Consider the following 20,709-nt stretch of genomic DNA (forward strand, 5'->3'; position numbering starts at 1 on the left):
TTCACACTCAAGATAGATCAAAATTTATAAATGAAAACTTTATCACACTCACTCAGCATTGTTCTTTATGGAACCAAAAGTGTTTTTTTCTATGGCATAATTTCAAAAATATTTTAAATAGCTTTATAATTAGGAATGTCTGACTCCAAACCTTGCCTTACAACCTGACTAGACTGCAATTTCTGTAGCTATCGCATTATTCAGTTCAAAAGCATAATGAGCGGATATAGACAGTAACAGTAAGGCTACTTTCACACCTAGTTTGCTTGCTAAGGTCCACACCAAAGTCAGCATAGCATTCTGTAACATAGCTTTGTTTGATATATCATATTATAATTACTTTGGGCAATTATCCCTGCGCCATACCAGGGTCCTCTCCGTGCGGAGAGAGATGAAAAAACTGTCAGCTAGGGCTAGCTTTTAGCCAGGAACAATTTTTTGGTAACTATCAGGGTCTGGCAATGCATGCCCTCTAGTGTTACTGGTGCACAATTGTGGCAAATATTGTCTGAGAAAACTAACTACAAGTATTAAACACACTTTGTCAAAACTACTGTTGTGTTTGACTGCATTTTCAGGTTTTGGTGCCAAAAGGCTTTTGCTAGTGGACAGGGTGTGTGTAAATATAATAAGACTTTTACTTACAAGACTTTTACTAACAGTTTGACAGTTTTGGCCAATGAAACGCCAGGAAATGAAATGCAGACAACAGCAGCCTTGCAATCCACATTAGATTTAATTGTCCACCATCTTCACTCTGATGGAAGCTTCACTCTTAATTGGCTTTGAAAAGATGGATGTTGCTCAAAAGACGGCAATCTGCAAACTTTGTAAGAAAAAGTGGTTCTTATTAAAGACAACTTGACAACAAACTTGTTTCCCTATCTGAGAAAAAACGCCCACCCAGAATAAGCTGTTCAAGAGTCAGCTGTCCAAGACAAACCTAAACCAGCCAAGGTACCAGCACAAAGACACACAACAACCTTTAGTGGAAGCAGTCTGTAGAAAGGTGTCTTATAACAGGAAAAGCAACAGATGGCAAGACATAACAAACACAGTCAGCAGTTACATTACAAAATGTGTCAGTTGAGAGAGATGCTTTTAAATGACTTTTACTAATACTTTAGACTCAAGATACACATATATCCAAATAGTTGTGGATACCCCCTCTAATGAATGCAGTCAGCTACTTTAAGCCAAATCTGTTGGCACCATGTATAATGCCAGGTGTGGGCTACAGGGGTATAAAGTCTCCCAGCATGGAGCTCTGGAGCAGTGGAATGGTGTTCTCTGGAATAATACTTTTGGAATGAGTTGGGGAGCTGGGGTGGTAAATATCCAACCCAAAAATATTTCAGTCAAGCAGCTTTTGCCATTTAAAGGTTCGTTCAGATTCATGATTGATGTGTACTTTACTTTCTTTCGATTCATGTCTTATTTACCTAAAGGGGAAGTGCCTGTTTAAAATGATCTTGTAATTAAGTATTTGTTGGTTGTTGTGCAAATATTTACAATGTTGTGTAGGGTACTTTGAAATTGTTTACACATACTAAAGTTCTATCTGTTAATTTCTATAAAACCAGAGACACGTAATTGTGGCAAACACTGACTCATAAAACTGAAAGTATCAACAGCTAAAAATATTACATTTAATTGTGGTATATATGCTGTTATTAACCACTGGTGCAGCAGGATCAACATGCAGATTGTGTGGACATCATTCCAACTGCTGTGCACCTTCTCATAAAACAAAATAGCAAACTAAACAATAGTTCTCATGGGACGGTTTAAAGTCCTGTGATTTATATTGGACCACAGTCTCTTGTTTTATGCCACCTGAGTACAGGTGGACTGTTCCCACCTGCCAAAACAGCCCAAACTAAAGCAGGGCTTGATAGGTCTGTACCAAACAAGGTGGCAATGCTCTGACTATGTTCGTGCCAAGTTAGGTTCCAGGAAAGTATGCAGCTACAGATCAACTGACTTATCTATGCCCTGTCCACAAATGCAGTCTTCCGTTAAAAAAAAAATAATAAAAAAAGAAGTGAGAATAAGGATAGAAAAGGTGTGGCTTCTCTGTTGTGTAATTGAGCTAACATGCACAGCTCCAATTAACTAAGTTTCAATTAATATACAATTTGCGTTTGGTAGTGAATCTATATTCCAACCTAATCTAATTTGGTTGAATGGGATTTTTGCCATGTCTGTATTATTCTCTGTAGAACCTGCAGAGAGTTTCTTAATATTGACATGAAAACAAGCACACAGCAGCACAATGGCTTGGGTTTGGGTTTGCCTTTACCTTTCCTGAGATTTCAAAGGATCAATGATTCTTTCAGTGGCTCACAGTGCAGGGGACAGGCTTTGAATTCAAGTTTATTTACACCAGTGAGTGTGTGATTCAGCGGAAAGTGAAGAGTTTCAAAAGGGCGAAATTTGCGGGATGTGTTCAGGAACACAGCAGAAGGGTCTTTTTTCCCCAGCAACTTGATCGAGTCACATAGCATAAAATTCTAGATCAATATCAATCCCCAAACTGCAACTACAAACAAAAGCCCCATCTGAGTTGTTGAAATGCTTCAGCATCACAAAGGACAGGCCGGCCATGAGGCTTGAGTTCCATACTGAGATTGAAATTGGCTTGCGGATTACCTTGCGATTCTTGATCTATGCAACATGAGAGTTCTTGGTAAGTCAGGTCTCTTTTCAAAGTGCTTGCCAACGTTGTAGTTCCGTTTGTTTTTCAATTCTCCATTCCATTTCTGGATGATCATTTCAGGAAATACATCCATGTAAATGTTAATGTTGATAGTTTGTAATCATCTCAACAAAAGCTTGCTCAAGCTGCCAGACATGCCCAATTAGATGTGAACTGACTTGAGGAGTTATCATACATTCATGACTCTCATTATACTAATCCGCACACAATCAGTTTTTAATTATGTGTCTTATTTGCTGATCGGCTGATCGGCCCTTATCTCGTAAGTCTTTCTACACAGCAGTGTTACAGTCCACCATTACACACGTTCTCTGTCTCCACTGTTCATCCCAGGTGGATTAAGTTTCCAGTCCCTTCGTTATTTAAGCCTTTCCACAGAAACAGGTGTGTCAAATTATGGCGTTCTGCATAAACAGACTAGAAGGCCCAGAAAAGGGTAATTCCGGAGGTGCTAAGCCCTACCGGATGAAGGAAGAAGGGAAGCGTCGCTTCAAGCGGGTTGATAGAGTATACCCCCTTAAACGCATTGTCAACTTCTATCCAAAAGTGAATGACAAGCCTTGGGGAGATTAGAGTGCTCGTATTTCTTTAGCTGTCTGCTCTGTCAGCTCCCTCAGACGCATGGTTGGGAAAACACACACACACACATACACAGCAGTAATGGGCAACAGCAACCTTTAAAATTCCTGCTCCAAAAAACAGAGGCCTCACAGTTCCTTAAAAGAGCACTTTTAAGTCACAACACTGCTGGATATAACTTCACAAGTGCAACGGGTCAAAAACATTGCCTTTTCAAATAAGCTGACATTTCAAACTCAGGTAGAAGGCTTCAGTATTAGAGTGGCATATTCTGTGTGCAGAATTTACTTTTTCATAACTGAAAGAGAAAATGGCCCAGTCTACTTTTTTGCATCCAGTGAAAGAAAAGGTGCCCAAATTAGTTTCACCACCAGATGTAGCCTGCCACACACAGCTTCAGCAGATCACATTATCATGTACCACTGTGACTTACATCTGAAAACAGGCTGGCCCTGCTTGAATACAAGAAGATCACAGCATTGACTTCTATTCATCTGCAAAGCTCTTATTCAGAAACAACCACTCTGAAACACTGTCACATGTTTTCAGAGATGGCTAGCTCTGGAAATCCTCTCTGACCCTGCTGACCTTGGGGAAACGGCTTTTAGTTACTAAGCACCTCAATGCTAGATTGAATTTCAGGGCACTTGTCACCTACACAGCCTTGTGTCCCCTAATGCATTTTAAACTGCTGATAAGAGAACTGAGCACCAAAAATGATTCTGATACCACTGCTGCTGTGCTGATGCTTGTATTTACTGTCGGTTTGTCTTGTTTTTATATTGTACAGATTTTGAACAATAGGGAACTGCTGATTGGTGCAATGTTGTAATATACAGTAGTACTAACCTTAAAATTGTCTATATTTTGCAGTATTTAGGTTTGAGGACACATTAGCGAGATACTGTATCTGGATTACTGATCACAGGGTTGTAGATCTGATACCTGGGTCCGTTAAATTGCCACTGTTGGACCCTTAAGTAAGGTTCTTACCCCTTTCTGCTCCAGGAGTGCATTTTTCTAAGCTAAGCTGGGATGTGCAAGACTTTTGTTACACTATACAAGTTAGTAATATCTAAATATAATGGAGATAAAGGTACTTAACCTATGTTAAAAAATTAGATATGCCCTGAAACCAAAAATCAAGACACATTTGGCTGAAAATTGTAAACTGAAAATCAAGATCTATTTTGATGAGTTATTATTTTTTGGTCATTTTAGTCAAGCATTTGAATTAGCATACTGTACTACAAGATAATAAATGTATTTTCTTATTGATCATTTTCTTATTGATATTAGAATCAGAAATACTTTACTGATCCCAGAAGGGAAATTGCAGTTGTTACATGTAAGAATAAACACATAAAAAATAAAAACTCTATAAAATGAAAATAAAATGTAAAACAAAATGAGAAAGAATTAAATATGTATATTTTTAGAAATTACATGAATATAATAAAGTGGCAAAGTGTATAAATAAAATAAATATAAATATAGAACATGCTGTAAAGCAGTTCAAATATTGCACCTATGAAACTATTGCACATATGAACAGTAACAGATGTTTCTTTCATTGTACAATAAACAAGGAAACAAATAACAAAAATATATAAATAAACATAAACATACTAATATTGTTAAGTAGGCTTTAGAATGTGCTTTTGGAATACAGCGTTCTTAATAACTTAATAACAGTTGGTAATTTAAGGCAATAATAATTGTTTTAATAAATGTTTTTTAGCTATACTGTTTTCTGTTGTTTTTGAAATTGCCTATAATTTCTTAACTTTGTGTCTACAGTGCCAGTGTGCTAACAGTGACTTCCCTTTTTGTTTCTGTTGTTTTGCTTTACTCTGTGACTATCAAGTGGGATGTTGTGTTTTCAAGTGTAATCACCTGTAGTTGAGGGGTTCTTAAGATCTTAAGCCTCTCTTGAACAGTGATTACCAATTGCATGTCTGATGTCCCTCGCAGAAACTGTAAACACATTTTTCCCCACAGTTTATCTACTCCGACTCACTGTTTGAACTTGTTTACACTGATCATGCGGGAACAAATATTGTTTACTCATTTTCATTCTCATGAATATAATTTATCACGTTTTAGATTGTGCTATTTCAATGTAGTCCTGTTTAATCTTTTAAAAAGTGTTCAAACCTTAATACCTAGATTGACAGTATAACTAGAACAATCTTTCATGTAAGGTTTTGTCCCTGTAAAAATAAATCTTAAATAATCATAGAAAAAATCCAGTTTCTAAGTTTCTAAATCTAAAAATCCTACTTAGATCAGCCCCACCGTCTAAATGCCATAAATGATTGTCATTCTTTCAAGCAATACCATAATCGTAACATAGCTTGTGCATTTCTATGTGTGTGCACAGCACGCTCCATCGGCACTGTCTGTGATTTGTTGGGCTGTGAACAACAGTGTGGCATCTCAGAGTGTTTTCTGTGGTTCGCTGGAGTGCTCGTTTTGTTAGTGCTGGCCAACAGGACATGTCTAGATTTGACAGCAGAAGGAACACCAAGATATGGAATGCATCCATTCATCCTTTTCAAGAGGCCAAAATAGCAAAAATCACAATCTAGTGGAGCATGGCGGCTTATGTAGAAGCCAAGCATGACATTTTCTTTAGGCTTTCTAAAGAATTACATCTCTTTAAACAGTGGAAGTATATTGGTTAGATACAAGTTATTCAACATTGAAAATGAAAAGGATTGTTTAAAAAGTATAATTATCATTATTTTAAAAAGTCTTCTGTAGTGTTCTACAATAATCTTTCATCAACCTTAAATCATAAACATAAAATATCTCCTCCTCTACTAACAACTGAGGTATTGACTGAAACTGTAAAATCTGCATTTTCAACAAAAATTCTCATCATGCTTCAATGAGCTACAGGTGATAAATAATTCAAGAAGAAGCCTTTCAAGGTGAGTTTGCTGTTGAGGATTAATGATTAAAGGTCTTTGCTATCTAATGAGTGTAAATCAGTGAACACAGCAGCTGCTTAATATCAATGTCAGTGTTTTCTTCCACCATACAATGTTGATCACTGTGCTGTCATGCTTTTCAGAAACAACCCCTGACCTGTTAACATTTGTATTCAAGTGTTCTCATTACTATGTTGATGGGAAAAGAAACAAAAGATCAGTTTTATCCAGCACGGCCCCAGAACTTCACTCCAGATTCATTATGTTTCTAATTTCTCATTCACTATCAAAGACCTTTTGCCTAATGTGACTTACACTATACAAGTAGTAGTGTGCAATATTACACTCAAATATCAGGCCAGTTGAGTTAATCACTCAATTTAAACTCACAATTTAGCAGGTTTTTATCAAAGGTTCTTTGCATCAGGCAATTTGTTTCACACTTCAATAGACAGCTCTGATTTTAGCAGTTTTAAAGGCTGTCCATCAGCAATTCACAATTTTTCACTATTCTCCCTGACAAGAACTACAGCAAGCTTCTGGTCTCCTCTCTTCCTCAACCTTTTTCTATTGACATTCATGCACAGTTGTTATTTCAACTGAAGAAGGGCAGGTTTTGACAACAGAATGTGTCCTGTCAACATAAATAATAAAATAATGTATGTCTCAGTTGTGTTCCTTCTTCTGAAGCCCATACTCTTGTAGTTGCAGAAGTACAAGCTTTACACAACTTGTAAAGGATTCTGTGTGTAAATATAGAGCCATTGTTTAATCAATAAAACACAATTGAAGGTGGCAGATGGATAGGCAAGCTAAAAGTAGCACAACACATTGATGTCTGTGAATGCGCAAAATAGGTTTTTCATTTTAGAGTAATTTATGGGATTTGGAAAGTGCCATGTGATACCGACTGTGCTTGGTAGCTTTACAACTGTACATACGGCAATAATGAAACATGTACAGTTGTGGTCAGAGGTTTACATGCTGATCAACATGAGAGTTATTGCAATATTGGGCTTCAGTGTTTTACTGGGGGGTAAAATAAGTGTACAACATGTATGTTTCTTAAAAAACAAGAATTTGGTGGGCAACATTTTTTTTTTGGTTTGGGGTGGGGGGGGGTGGGGGGGTTACCAAAACAACACCTGATAGGGACATGCCTGTTTATCTATAACTGGCCAATTTGACTCAACCTCTGAAGATCCTGCAAGGAATCCCAAGACTAGTGGCTGACACAGAAGGCATGTGTGCTAACAGATGAAAAAAACAGATAAGACACATAATGTTGTGGGAACTTCAGGACTCATATATCATAGTTATCTTTAATGTCATACATCCACTGATCATTAATTTACAATAAGTCCACACCGGTGTATTAGTAAAATGACCACCATTCATTTTCATGCAAAACCCCAATTATAAGTAAAGCATTATAGCACATTTCTACAGTTGCATAACACATTACAGTATAATGTATCTAAGAGGAATCTAATGATGTGTTCAGACTAGGCCGGATTAGACTTGCCATGCACACTCTGGTGCGTGCCAGATAAGCGGACTCTGGTGCAATATAAATATGAATGCAACACAGATAAAAGACAGCAAATCTTTGGGCTATGTTAAAGACGAGTTCCTGGCACTTTTTTTGTGCATGCGTGTATTAGAATCAGTAATAATAGAATTAGTAATAATGATGGTTTTAAAACAAGGCCGAGACCAATTAAATGCTGCTAAAATACTGCACACATGTACTCACTCACAATATCATGTTTTGATGAACTTTACAATGTTTTCAAAAGAGGTCAATAAGGTCATGAGTTAGACTGAACTCACACTGCTTGGTGCCGTGTCAAACCATGGTAACACTCGGCTTCAGATGGCAGATTGTTTTGAAATACCAGACAGATGAAACAGAACATGCGTAAAACCCAGGAGCTCAGTTTAATCAAAGTACAGAGTACAATTATTGTGGCCAAATTTAAATCATTAAATCTGCACGATCAATTGTGACTTTTTATCCAATATGACTTTTGTTTTACTGATATGTCCAACATACTAATGTAAATGCTCAAATGAACCATGACTAAAATGCAGCAATGTATCATTTTCTGCTTTAGGCCAGACCTACAAGGGAACCCAACTACAGGTTTGATTTTTTATTAAGCGTGAATGCAATTTTCTCCAATTGTACAAGAAAATAGACTAATCTGAAACAGCATGACAGGGCATGACCTAAATTCAGACAAGAAGAATAAGAGATGTGTCTGAATGTGTTATTTTCTTTACAGCCAATTTCAGTCTGATGCTGTCACCAAAAACATTTGTTTTACCAATAATGGAAGATTGTGGTTTCTATGGTAATGACAGTCTAAAACACCAAAAGGGTGGACCTGACAGAGTACAGGGTGGTTTTGTCCACAATACTAATAATCACTGGAAAAAGATAAATTTGTGGTATGATCTTGCAGGACTTTATCCAATCATCTGCTCATTCATTTGCCCTCAAAAAGCAGACTGCCCAGAACTGGAAATGTCAAAGACAGTTAAATCAGTTCATAAGAAGCATAAGAAGGGCTTGGTGAGGAAGGCTGGGAAGAAAGGAGCCAATCAGAGTCTTTTTTGCTTCATCTGTCACTGCACCAACCAATGGGAGCATCAACATTTGGAAGCACGCCACCCTCCGCTACGTGATAAAGTTAACAAAAAAACTTGAAATAGAATTTTCAACCAGCTGGGGGTAAAAACCTGGTTGGGAACAGCAAAACTTGTTTATCAGCATGATAAATCAGCAAAATGATACAAGGGGTATTTGTGTGTAAATGTTCTTTGATCAACAAATATAGTACATGTTAAGTTTATTCACACTTTAATACCATGAAATGGTGGTATTTTTGGAATAGATTAGCACACGGTGAACATTTCACCCTAAGCACCCCTAATATAAATATTGTAGATTATTGCTGACATAAGTTCAAGTTGCAATTCAGTTTAAATAATATTTGTAAAATAATTTGTAAAGATGTCATACTATAGATGTCTCACCTGGAAAAACGAAATGAGCACATAGGCTATTAACAGCCTCGAATAAATTCCTTTATTCAACATTTTACACATTTACAATATAGAAAACTATGTTTTTCTATAGAAGAGGGACATTGTGTCATAAATATGTTCTGTATAATGTGTATATACAGCGTGATATAACATAAATAGTATGATCTATGCTCTTATGCTTCAAATAAAATAAATAAAAAAGGCAGGCCATGGCTCCAGTTATAGATTTTCCTTAATATTCTCTATGGACTCACTCAAAGCCTTCATGGCTTCCATGAAAGAAGGGCACTTTAACATGATGAGCCACATTGAGCATCACTAAGCCAACCTTGCGTGAGCTGGGCCAGGGCAGTGCAGCGGTGGTTGTGTGTCATCCACCGCATTATCCAGCGTTCTAGTTCTGTCTGTTCCAGCAATCTCTCACTCTCAGCCAGCCATTAGGGAAAGTGTGGACCGGCTGCTTCTTGGAGAGCAGAGGAGCACTGTAACAAGCCTCCAATGAGCTCATTAAGGCTGTGTGCCACGGCGGTCTCCTAACAACCAGTGATGTTTCTGCCCCGCCCCTTTGCCTGCCTCCCTCCTGTATAAGTGTTGTGTCGCACAATCCATCTGAAGCCATAATTCCAGTCCTCCCCTGGCAAACACTGGATGGGGTAGAAGATAGCCAGCGGCGTGATGTAGTGGCCCTGGTGACTTCCTGCTCAACACTATATTAGATTAAATTTTTTTCTTCTGCCTTCTGGTCATTTGGTGGTCTCAGTGTTATTGATGAAATGAAATTAAAAGCTGAGCAGGACTGCAAAATGTAACATAGCACAGTATCATGATGCTATTCTGATTTAAACAATTAAAGATTGCATTATTAATCAAGTATCTATTCCATTCTTCATTAAAAATACCACAAACTCCATAATTACATTTTATACAACATGGTGGTATCTCTGTTTCATACATTTTTGATACTGTAAAAAGCTTGATAATCTGCCAAACATTAAAGTCATTAGATTGGGCAATAAGCTAATATGTTAGCGGTCAGTTAATATGCTCTTGACTTAGAGGTAGGCATTGATCAAATGATGAGATTCCCTTGAATCACCTACATAACAAGTCTTTGAAATCCTATAGTTTTTTTGCAGGGGCATACAATAAGAGTATGATTGTGGATCATGAAGGCCAAATGATTGCATATACTTTGAATTAAGTTTGCATTAAATGAGTTTATGATTACCCCTTATCGCTGGCATTGTATGCTGTAGGAAAGTTTCACAAAATTCATAATTCACGTCAATAAGGTTACATTTTATGATACCTTTTCGACAAAGCAAGAAGGAGTAACTGAACATCTTCTGTACATTGACATTGACGATGGGAGCATCCAACATTATTAGGTGCAATATTCCACAATAAAAAGCTAGCTAATAAGTCTACTCTGCTATTGAAGAGTATGCTTATCTTCCTGTACCTGATGTGAAAAAAAAGGTTATTTTATTTAGAAAAGGAATGGTCTGCCCTCGGTTTTGGCTTGTTGCTTAAATTTTGTTACACTTGAGCATATTATGTGCTGTACTGAACTCTACAAATAGCTTGTTTTACTGGACTGTTTTGTTCTATTTAGCTTGTATAAAAGTTATACCAAGGAAGAGGAAAATCTTAAAGGTGACTTAAAGAGTTGATTTTTTTGAGTATCTTAAGTTTAATGTATAAATAGTAAGTATCTGCAAAATGGCCAGATGCAGTTTTAGACGCCCAGTAAAAAAAGGGTTAGAGAGATGAGATTGCAAAATCAGGTTGTCTAGGGTTAGCTTTTAACCTAGAGTGTAAAACATTATATTCTCCCCTTTTAATGCTAAAGTTAAATACAGGTTTTCTTTCTAGGTCACCAGATATAAATCACATTTCCAGAAAAAAAAACCTAAATCGCTACCATGTACTTTAAACTCGATACAACATGTAAACTAGGGTAACCAAAACTGGATTTTAAACGACATGCTAAACCAGACAATCAATACTATTCTGTGACAGCAGTTCTATATATTAGATTACATTAGAATACACAATTTATCACCAAGCACTACTTCTAACCTGGTTCTTTCTAAGATGGTTCATTCTGTGTTCCAAGAAACAGATGGATAGAAATGCACCCAATTGAGTATGCATTCAGCTTGCAGTCTTCAAGGACAGAGGCAGGTTTTATTCATGAAGAGACAGGAGTGTGAGAAATACTGAATCTCAACATGGAACAAGCTGGAACATCAAGATAAATGCTGCGCAGGGTAATCTTATATGGTATGTATATCACACTATTAGCATGTGTGTTTTATTAGATCCATTAATCAGAGGTTTTAAAAACAAGCACCCATACAAGCTGTGTGTGTTTTGTTTTTTTTTTTCATGTCAGGTGTGCTCCAGACTATCAAGAGTGATTATGGCATGGAGAATTACCAACAGACCAGAAACAAATTGCTCTTATCTGTGACCACATTCATTCTGTTCTGTGATTAAATTCTAGCCCATAAAGCCACAATAGCCATGCTAACAAGCAACAGCAGCTCACAGTGTACCATGCAGCACCGTTCTCGCAAAATTTCTCAAAGCAAGCTGTGCTCACACAGCCACTGTAATCCCTCATAATCACTTACACGACCCTAAACCTCAGCTGGGCCTCAAGTAGACTCACATCTCAAGCCAGAAGACTTCTAAACCGTTCTTAAGCAGCCACAGCACCCACTGGTGCATGCATATTTTGAGGACACTATTTATTTACGCATATGATTACAATCAGGTGTTAGTCACGGTCTGAAGCCCCTGCAATTTCTGCAACGGCTGCAAGGCAGAATTGCGCAGCGGGCCCCAGGAAGGAGGAGGGGGGTGAGAAAAAAATAACAGTATAGCTAAAAGGCATTGTGGGTCAAATGCATTAAAATCAGTCTTCGCTCTGTGGAAGCTGGGTGAAGTACCAGTCAAGTTCTTTGCTACCGGGTGCAAACAAGGGGCATATGATATAAATGTAATACAGCCTGACATGAGTAGACCTGTTGCACACAGAAATAGTTCAGTATCTGACAACAGCTTGTGATTTCTCTTTATGACTTTTTTATGACTTTTTATTGGCTTATAGAAAACGCACGAGTGGAACACATTCATTTTTAATTTTTCACTGTGTATTGGTAAAAACCTGGTGTTACGATATGTATCACGATAAATGGGTTATGATTCAATATATTGCAATATATTGTGATACTAAAAGAATCAATATATTGAGATTTTTTTGTTAAAATTTGTTGAAACCACGCCACCATATGCATAAAATCTGAGTAAAAAGAAAGTTGTTTTTTTATGCAGTCAGAAGAGTGGTATCTGAACACAGAATACAACGCTACTATCTCCTGAAAAATAAACAAAATTAACATCTTTCTGACACAAATCTTTACTTGTTAACTATTAATTTAAAAAAAAGTATACTGTGTTTTTGAGAATCAATACAGCAGTGTAAACATATTACCCCAATACTTCAATATATTATTATATATTGAAGTAAAACTACTGGAACATACAAGTATATAACAAGCTGTATCCAAATACTGATTCCTAAATTCTGCCTGATCTGGTAACCATCTGAATGTATGGGATGTATTTGAGTTTCAGATATGTGGCCTTTATAGTTTAGTTAAGCAAATACCCTTATTGTCATTACATTTCAAAAGTACAATGAAATTATTCTCTTTGCACATCCCAGCTTAGAAAGCCAGTGTCAGAGTGTATGGTCAGCCTTAATACTGCACCCTAGAGCAAAGAGGCCAGTTAAGTCCCAACTCCCCCCTAAGTCCCCTAAAAAGTCCCCTAAATCAAGCTCATTAGCACAAAAATACTGCCTCGACTCCAGCGTTACAAATAATGGTGATCTAAACACATAGCTGTTGTCAGTGGTGGACAGAAAAGAAGTATGTGTACTTTGTCACTGAACTTAAGTACTTTTTCCCCAGTAAATAAAAGGTATATGGACTATTAATTATAATACAGCAACATGCAGTTGATTCCAGTTTTAGAAATTCTTAATGCTACTTCCGATATGCATGGCTGGAGACTAGAATGTCTGCTGAATAATGTAAAATATCTACATAAAGCAACATAAAACATTAAAAGAGCTCAACGAAAAGAATTAAATAGAATGATCAGTTATTGGTGTATATGTATACCATGATGTATTCAATTATTGGTTATCATATCAGACAAGGAATTTTCATTTTTGTTCATTGCAAGATAAGCATCTGCTAATACTGTTATGATCCCACATCCCCAGTTACATCAGCTAAATTCTGGCAGAAAAGCCTGGAAGACCAACCAACTGTGTTGATGTAACATGCTTTGTTCATGGGCAACCGATCAATGCATTTTTGATGTAGGACAAAGCAACATTAAAAATACAAAGAACAAGACCATCCTGTGCATGCTAACAAATAGAGAGTGATAAAAGCAGCTGTTCAATTGTTTACAGGTCGTTCATTAATAATTGACCATCATTCTCAACCTGCAGTTTCTTCACACTGGGGTGTCAAGACTTCAGGTTGTGATCTCTAAAAGGGTGTGTGTCAATTTTAAAAAATGTCTTGTGTCAACCTGGAGTGGGGTTTTCTTAGGCTGGCACAAATATTAAATGTTGCTGTCATCACCCACCATTTGGTACGGAGGTGCGAAACGCATAACTGGAGGGTGCAGCCGGAATGTGGCCATGATTGCTGTTCCAGCTGCATCTATCAAGAGGTGATGGACTTGCTGTCATGTGAGGAAAATCAGTGGTCACGCAGCAAAATTGGACGGAGAGAAAGCACATCTGAAACTGAAAAGGTCAAATAATAGCTATTGTTTCTGAAGGCTGCACCAGGACTGTGCGTCAGCCAGTATTAATCGTTGGGTTTGGTTGTTGACATTTAAAGCCTGAAATATGCTATATGACTGTGCATGTTTTAGACAGGCGCTGATATGCAGTCCATTGGAGAGATGTCTGCATTTAGAATGACCTTTCAGGCGGTTTAAGATGGTTTCAATCCAACAAGAGGGCACTTGAATTCCCAGCAATTACACACTGCATAAGTGGCAGTGGACGGTAATCCTGTCATTACTCAATTATATATTTGTAAATATCTTATGTGGCCTCAGGCTGGTAGACTCTGGTTAACACTGACCCCTGAAATACATTTTTCTTTGAAACCAAAAAGAGAGAGAGAGAGAGAAGGACCGAGGTGAAGAGAAGCAGGGATGGATGGGGAATAGAAAAGGGTAATGTCTTAAATGTCTTAAATTTTCCAAGAAATATCAACTTCCCTGAAACTTAGAGTGAAAATGACCACTTTTGACATTTTAAGGGCTTATCAAAACACACTCAACAGACAAAATGTGAAGATTTCCTTCCTTCACATTTACTGTGAAGAGACTTAGATTGTAGCTCTGGATTGGGTCCAGCACCTCACAGACCATCATATCGTCTGTCACGCAAAAACCTCATACCTTGTAACAACCCATTCATCATGACATTTTGACACAATGTTAGGAAGTACTGCCATATTCAAATTATGTCAAAACGGATAAACCTTAAAAATGGAGAAACAAGGTTTTTGTGACTTTATATTTGATTGTTAGCGTGTCAGTGATGTTTGGCTCTTTCTGCTAAAATCCCATTCACTGTTATATTTACATCAACACATAGCTACCTTTGTTCCAGGTCCATATTATAATATAAAAAGAAATAATTCTCTATATGAAGCTATAATTCCAGAGTCCAATCTGAAGTAGTCTCATAGTTAACATCTGTTCAGTTTTGAATTTTATTTAATGAAATTATTCCATTAATTAGTCTTTAGTACTAAACTCAGTGCTGTGATTATCCTCACCTCGAATAAGTCTGAAGATCTGCCTCTTTAAACTTGATCCTTTCACTCACAACCAAGACTGAGCCTCAACGCGTCCAGCTTTACCCGGCTCAGCCTGGAGCGCATTTGAGGCGCGCGCGCATTTATTTTTGGAATAAAATATACCTAATATATTTATTTTATTATCAGTTTTTTTTTTATCATATCGTGATGCCTTACCTTCAAGCCATAGGATTTGAGGACTGTCTGGTGTCTCTCCCGTGTGTCCGGGCTGCTCTCCTGCCGTTTACATCCTTAATCTCCACACACTCCAGCTGCCCATCCTCGCCCCACACTAACGGCGTTTATAACGGTCACCGAGAGGAGCGACGCTGAGCTGTGAGACCGGGTTAACTTCTGAAAACACTTCGCAAGTGAACAGAGAAGCGTCTGCTGACCAACATGACCCGTTTCTCGCGACTGGAAATCGAGCGAGTTGGGGATGCTTGCTCAACTGATTCCAACTTGTGAGTGAAACGCTGACAGGAGCCAAAAACCCAGCAGCTCCCTGTATCAGAGCGAGCGCAGGTGCAGGAGGGGGCGGGGCCTGAAAGAGAGAGAGAGAGAGAGAGAGAGAGAGAGAGAGAGAGAGAGAGAGAGAGAGAATGGACAGATATAGAGAATGGGAAGAGAGGAAGAGGACAAGGAGACAGGGATAGAGTGAGAACTAGGCTGAGTTAGAGAGATAGGGGGATAGGGGAGTGTAAAAGTGAGAGACGCAAGAAAGGTGGAAGAGATGGGAGCAAGACACGAGAAGGAAAGGTCGGGGTGGGGGGGCATAGGAGAGAGACTGTAAGAGAGAGGGAGATGAAGAGAAGTACAGAGAGGGAGTAGGAGATAGAGAGAAAGTGATGGGTGTGATAAAAGAGACAGAGAGAGAGAGAGAGAAGGGTGAGTGACAAGAGATGGAGAGGGAGGTGAAAAAAAGATGGGAGTGGGAATAGATGGAGAAGCAAAGAGAGACCATAAGAGAGAGAAACGCAGTGAGAGAGGGGAGTGAGAAAGAAGAGCGAGAGAACGGAAGAAAGACAGGAAAGTGATAAAGAGAGGGAGAGGGAGAGAGAGACTGAAAAGGGAAAGAAAAGGTGAGAGAACGGGGAAGAGAGAGAGAGAGAGAGAGAGAGAGAGAGAGAGAGAGATGTAATAGGGACAATTCAGTAACAAGGGACATCTTTCTTTCCAGTTTAAGGCGATGCTCAATGATGTATTCTTTCTAAAAGAGCAAAATGAAATATAGGGAAAAAAGTAATTACATTTATTTCTGTCGACAAATAATAAAACAAAGCCATAGCTTTGTCGTTCAGGACGGATGACATGAATATTACCCTGCATAATTTACAAATACAGTTTAGTACAGCTGGGTGATAGACCTTATTCAAACATTATAGCTTAAATGATCATTCAGGCAACTCCCTACTTTCAAACTTGCGACTCTGAATGTCACAGAATAATAGCACTGAGATGGAAGATCCAAAACATTATGACCAGCTCATTCTACAAGACCTGAAGGTGTCCTGTGGAATCTTAAAACTAAGATGCTCACAACAGATCCTTTATCCCTTGAGGATCCACTCATCCCACAGGTAAGCATCACATGCATCCCTGGCTATCCAAGTGATGTAGGCACTTTAGACGATGGATCGGGGTTAGCATGCACATACTTGAATGGTCTGCAGTCTGTCAGTTCTGGCCAGATAGAATAGTCTTTGTTACCTTTACACATCTATGGTCACATCTTGATTGACCTCACCACCACCACCACTGATGAGGAGCACCCAACTGGCATTGCTGTTTTAATGATGTTTTGCCCCAGAAGTCAGAGTACTACATGAACCGACTGTCTAGTTACTGTCTAACATATTCCAAACTTTAACCCTTGAACCCTTGTTACGGGATGATCAATGTTATTTGTTTCACCAATGACTGGACTGGATGTTTTGTCTCATCTGTATATTGTGCCAGGGAACAATAAGGCTCCTGTTACTCAAGTTGCCCAATCTTTCAGCTCTTTTGCTTTTACACTACATTAAACCACACCATGTTCTGAAACAAATAGATTTGTCCATGAAAAACAGATGTGAATATGTTTCTAGCTGGTTGAAACACATTTTTTGCATGAATTTACATATTTGCATTGGTTACAGTATGAGGCCAGTATTTGTTAGCAATGATAGCCTAGCATCTTCCATTGTAAACTGATTAAACTATGAAACACACCTCAGATATTAAACATGTCTTAGCTGATTCACTGCGTCCTAGTAAGTAATTAATCATATTCATTTGGTTTTATTTGCCAAATTATTATTTTAAGACATATTAGGTCATATCAAAATATTTTGGCCACCTACCTAATAGTGGGAATAACCACATTTGGCTCACAGGACACCTGGGAGACGTCATGGCATAGAATGTATTAGATGACATCCCACAAAGTTAGTGGTTTCCGAGATGCTACCACCCTTCACCCGGTACCCTATTATTAGGTCCTTTTACACTCTGCTACAACCAACTGGTGTGCTTGCTTATTTAGTATATGTGCAGCAAAGCCTGTCACGTGGCACCTGGCAGTCAAAACCAGGGGTGGTCATAATATTCTGATATGACTGTATATTGTCAACAGCACCAGTGACAGCAGCCCAAAACATCTTTATGTTATGCCCACAAAAAAAGATTTAACTCAGTGTAGATCATGCTCTCTTTCTGAAACTGGTTAATCCAGCAGGGCTGTATAAAGTGAGAGAGCTGCCCTTTCTTTGACCCGTCTAATTACTATGTCTTCAGGGCAGGGCAACATTCCTGCAAGTCAGCAGCTAACCCTACATATGTGATGTGTCAACCCAGCAAAGCCTGGAAACCAGCATGGATCTGTCATCACCAGTGTTTTTTTTTTTTGTGGCTGTTCTTTAATAAACCTAAACAGCTGACCTGTCCATGCTTATGTGCTCCATAACATATGTGTTTTTTGTAGATACTGTTAAAAGGTTGGACCAGCTTTACAGAATGCTGGCAAAACACCATCCATGCTGTAACATCAAGCAAAAATATCTGAATTTGAAGCTATTCGTTTTCAATGCTGTTTATTTAATTCTATTTGAATTAAATTTGAAATCTCAGCAGCTAGTCTTAGCAGCTACATTTTGATTGACTTTGCATTTAATTACAAGCAATTCAATAAAAGATATTATGTAATGATGTCAAGTGTTTTGTTGTGTAATGTTTGGTGTGGGAGGACATTATGTGGTTGATTGTATAGTTCCAGTTTTAACCCTTTTTAAAAGTGTGAATCATGTTTTTGTAGCTTATCAGAAAATGTGTCAAAAAAAAATTAAAAACAGATTTTGGGCCATCTTTGGTGACAGCCTCAGTCCGGTGTCTGTTAGCAACCTTAGCATAGCATCTCCTGTACTAAACTAACCAAGCACACATCAGATATCAAACATGTCTTGGCTAATTGACTGCATCTGGGGTCAGAGATAAATCATGGTTATTTGATTTTTTTTTTCCACAAACCTTTCCTTTAAAGGGGTGTCTGGGCATACATTACTCTGTTTACTATAAGGTAGTTGGTGGATGTTTGTTCAGATAGTATGTCCACGTAACACACTGTGCATTCAAATAATGTACACGGTGTAATGTCCATTCTGGGAGTAATTAGCTGAAGCACTGCTGAGGCATATTTGTGTCATTACCGTGGGACACCTCCTAGTCCCTCTAGACAAATCAAAACAAGAACAGAACATGTGCAGTGAGCTATGAATGAGCTATGGCTGTGTTGTAGTGTGTAGGTTCCAGAGTGTCTCCAGATCTGCTTTCTTTATTACTTAAAGTTTTGTCATTATCTTATTCAATTCTGATGTCCAGAAGCCTATATCCATTATTCTATACATACATCATTATTGAACCCTTTAATGAGATTTTAAGTAATAATAGACTTACCCATTGTAAAGGAAATTGGACAAAAAATTGAGTGACCAGAGAGGGCTCGGTTTGTTATTCAATAAGGCGGTTGGCAAAAGATGGTCATGAAAGCCATTATAGTACAGCTAGCAATATCCATGCCACAAAAACGCAGGTCCCTGGCGACAAGTATTCATTCCCTTCCTCATGCATCCCCAGTGGTAGCCATTCTCATCCCATTACTGCTGGAAAAACGAAGTGTCTCAACATCTCAGATAGTCGGCTCTTTGCTGTAATCACAATTCCTCAATTCAGGCACTATGCACTATATTCCTGCACTATACAATGTAGAGATTAAGCAGTGGGAAACCCTCAGGGCCTTCTTGGCCTTAAGAGAAGGCCTAATGATTTCTGGATCTTAAACTCTACAAATATTACAGAAATAGTCTTGTTTCATTTACTTTCAGATGTGTAAAACTAAATGGAAAATTGAATAGAATTTTTATTAAATTTGATTACATTTTTCAGAATTCAAAATCAGATTAATTTGTTTCATTACTATCCAGGTTCATACAGCTAAATAAGATCTCCTATTGTTCCCATTAGTTAACCGCCAATACGCTTAGGTACAGCATTGTTGGCATGCAGTAACCGTATATATATATATATATATATATATATATATATATATATATATATATATATATTCTTATAGAATTATTTTCATAGAGGTCTTTTGTCACAGAACTTAAAATTTTGAATGTTAGATACGTGTATATCTTATAATATAGACATAAGAATTATTTTTCTGTCGGGCCGGGTTGACGCCCAAAGACCAATATAAGGACTTCCTCCTTGTTTGTGTTAATTTTGTGTTCATGTGTTGCACCTGGGACTGGGAGCATTTAAGGAGCCTCATTCTAGCCTGTAGGTGCCATGAATTGGCCTCCTTGCCCTCTAGGTGGTGTTGTCCTGCAGGTTGGAATCTTGTCATTGTCAAAATATCTTCAAGTCTGGTTCTCGATGCAGTCTTGTTACATCACCAGTTCATGCTCCCCGTCGGCTCCAGCTCACAAGTCTCTTTTCAACGGCGCATTTGTGTTTGGTGCTTGCCCAGTTATCTCGTTCATGTAGCCATTTTTCCAGTTAACCCTTGATTCACGTAGATCGTTGATCTAGTACTCAGTTTCCCCCTATTATCGCTCAAGCTCGGCTTGTGGCTGTTTTGAGTTCTCCCTTTTGTTTTCCCAAGCTAGGCTTGCGGTTTATGTTTCCTCGCTATTTTCCTGTATCCCAAGCTAGGCTTGTGGTTTTCGTTTCTCCCCTTCCCTCGTCCTAATTTCAACATATCACGGCTCATTCCCCTTCGCTCCCTGCCCCTCACAGTCCCAGGTCTGTTATGTTTGCCATTTAGTTTGTCACATTCTGTTTGAGTTCCAGTGTTGTCCGTTAGGTTGCTGCACCTTGTTTGTTCCATTCCTTGTTTTGTTCTTCCTTTGTGTTTGAATAAATATTGTTTAGTGTTCACCTTGTCTCTGTCTTGCCGTACACACCATGAGAGGGCCAAATAGTAATATTTCCAAAAGAAACAAAAACATAAACAATGTGTTATAAACAA

At 38.2% G+C, this 20,709-nt stretch overlaps 1 protein-coding gene across 2 annotated transcripts in view; it reads right to left on the reverse strand.

Annotated features, from left to right (window-relative positions):
• drd2b (dopamine receptor D2b) overlaps positions 1–15,649 on the reverse strand; it is a 54,658-nt gene extending 39,009 nt beyond the window's left edge. For both annotated transcript variants that reach the window (XM_072674372.1, XM_072674370.1), the window contains exon 1: positions 15,375–15,649. The gene's annotated coding sequence lies outside the window, so the exon portion shown is untranslated. The remainder of the gene's footprint in view (positions 1–15,374) is intronic.
• Positions 15,650–20,709: the final 5,060 nt, after the last annotated feature.

Source organism: Salminus brasiliensis, chromosome 1, assembly GCF_030463535.1.
Source record: "Salminus brasiliensis chromosome 1, fSalBra1.hap2, whole genome shotgun sequence".
NCBI lineage: Eukaryota > Metazoa > Chordata > Actinopteri > Characiformes > Bryconidae > Salminus > Salminus brasiliensis.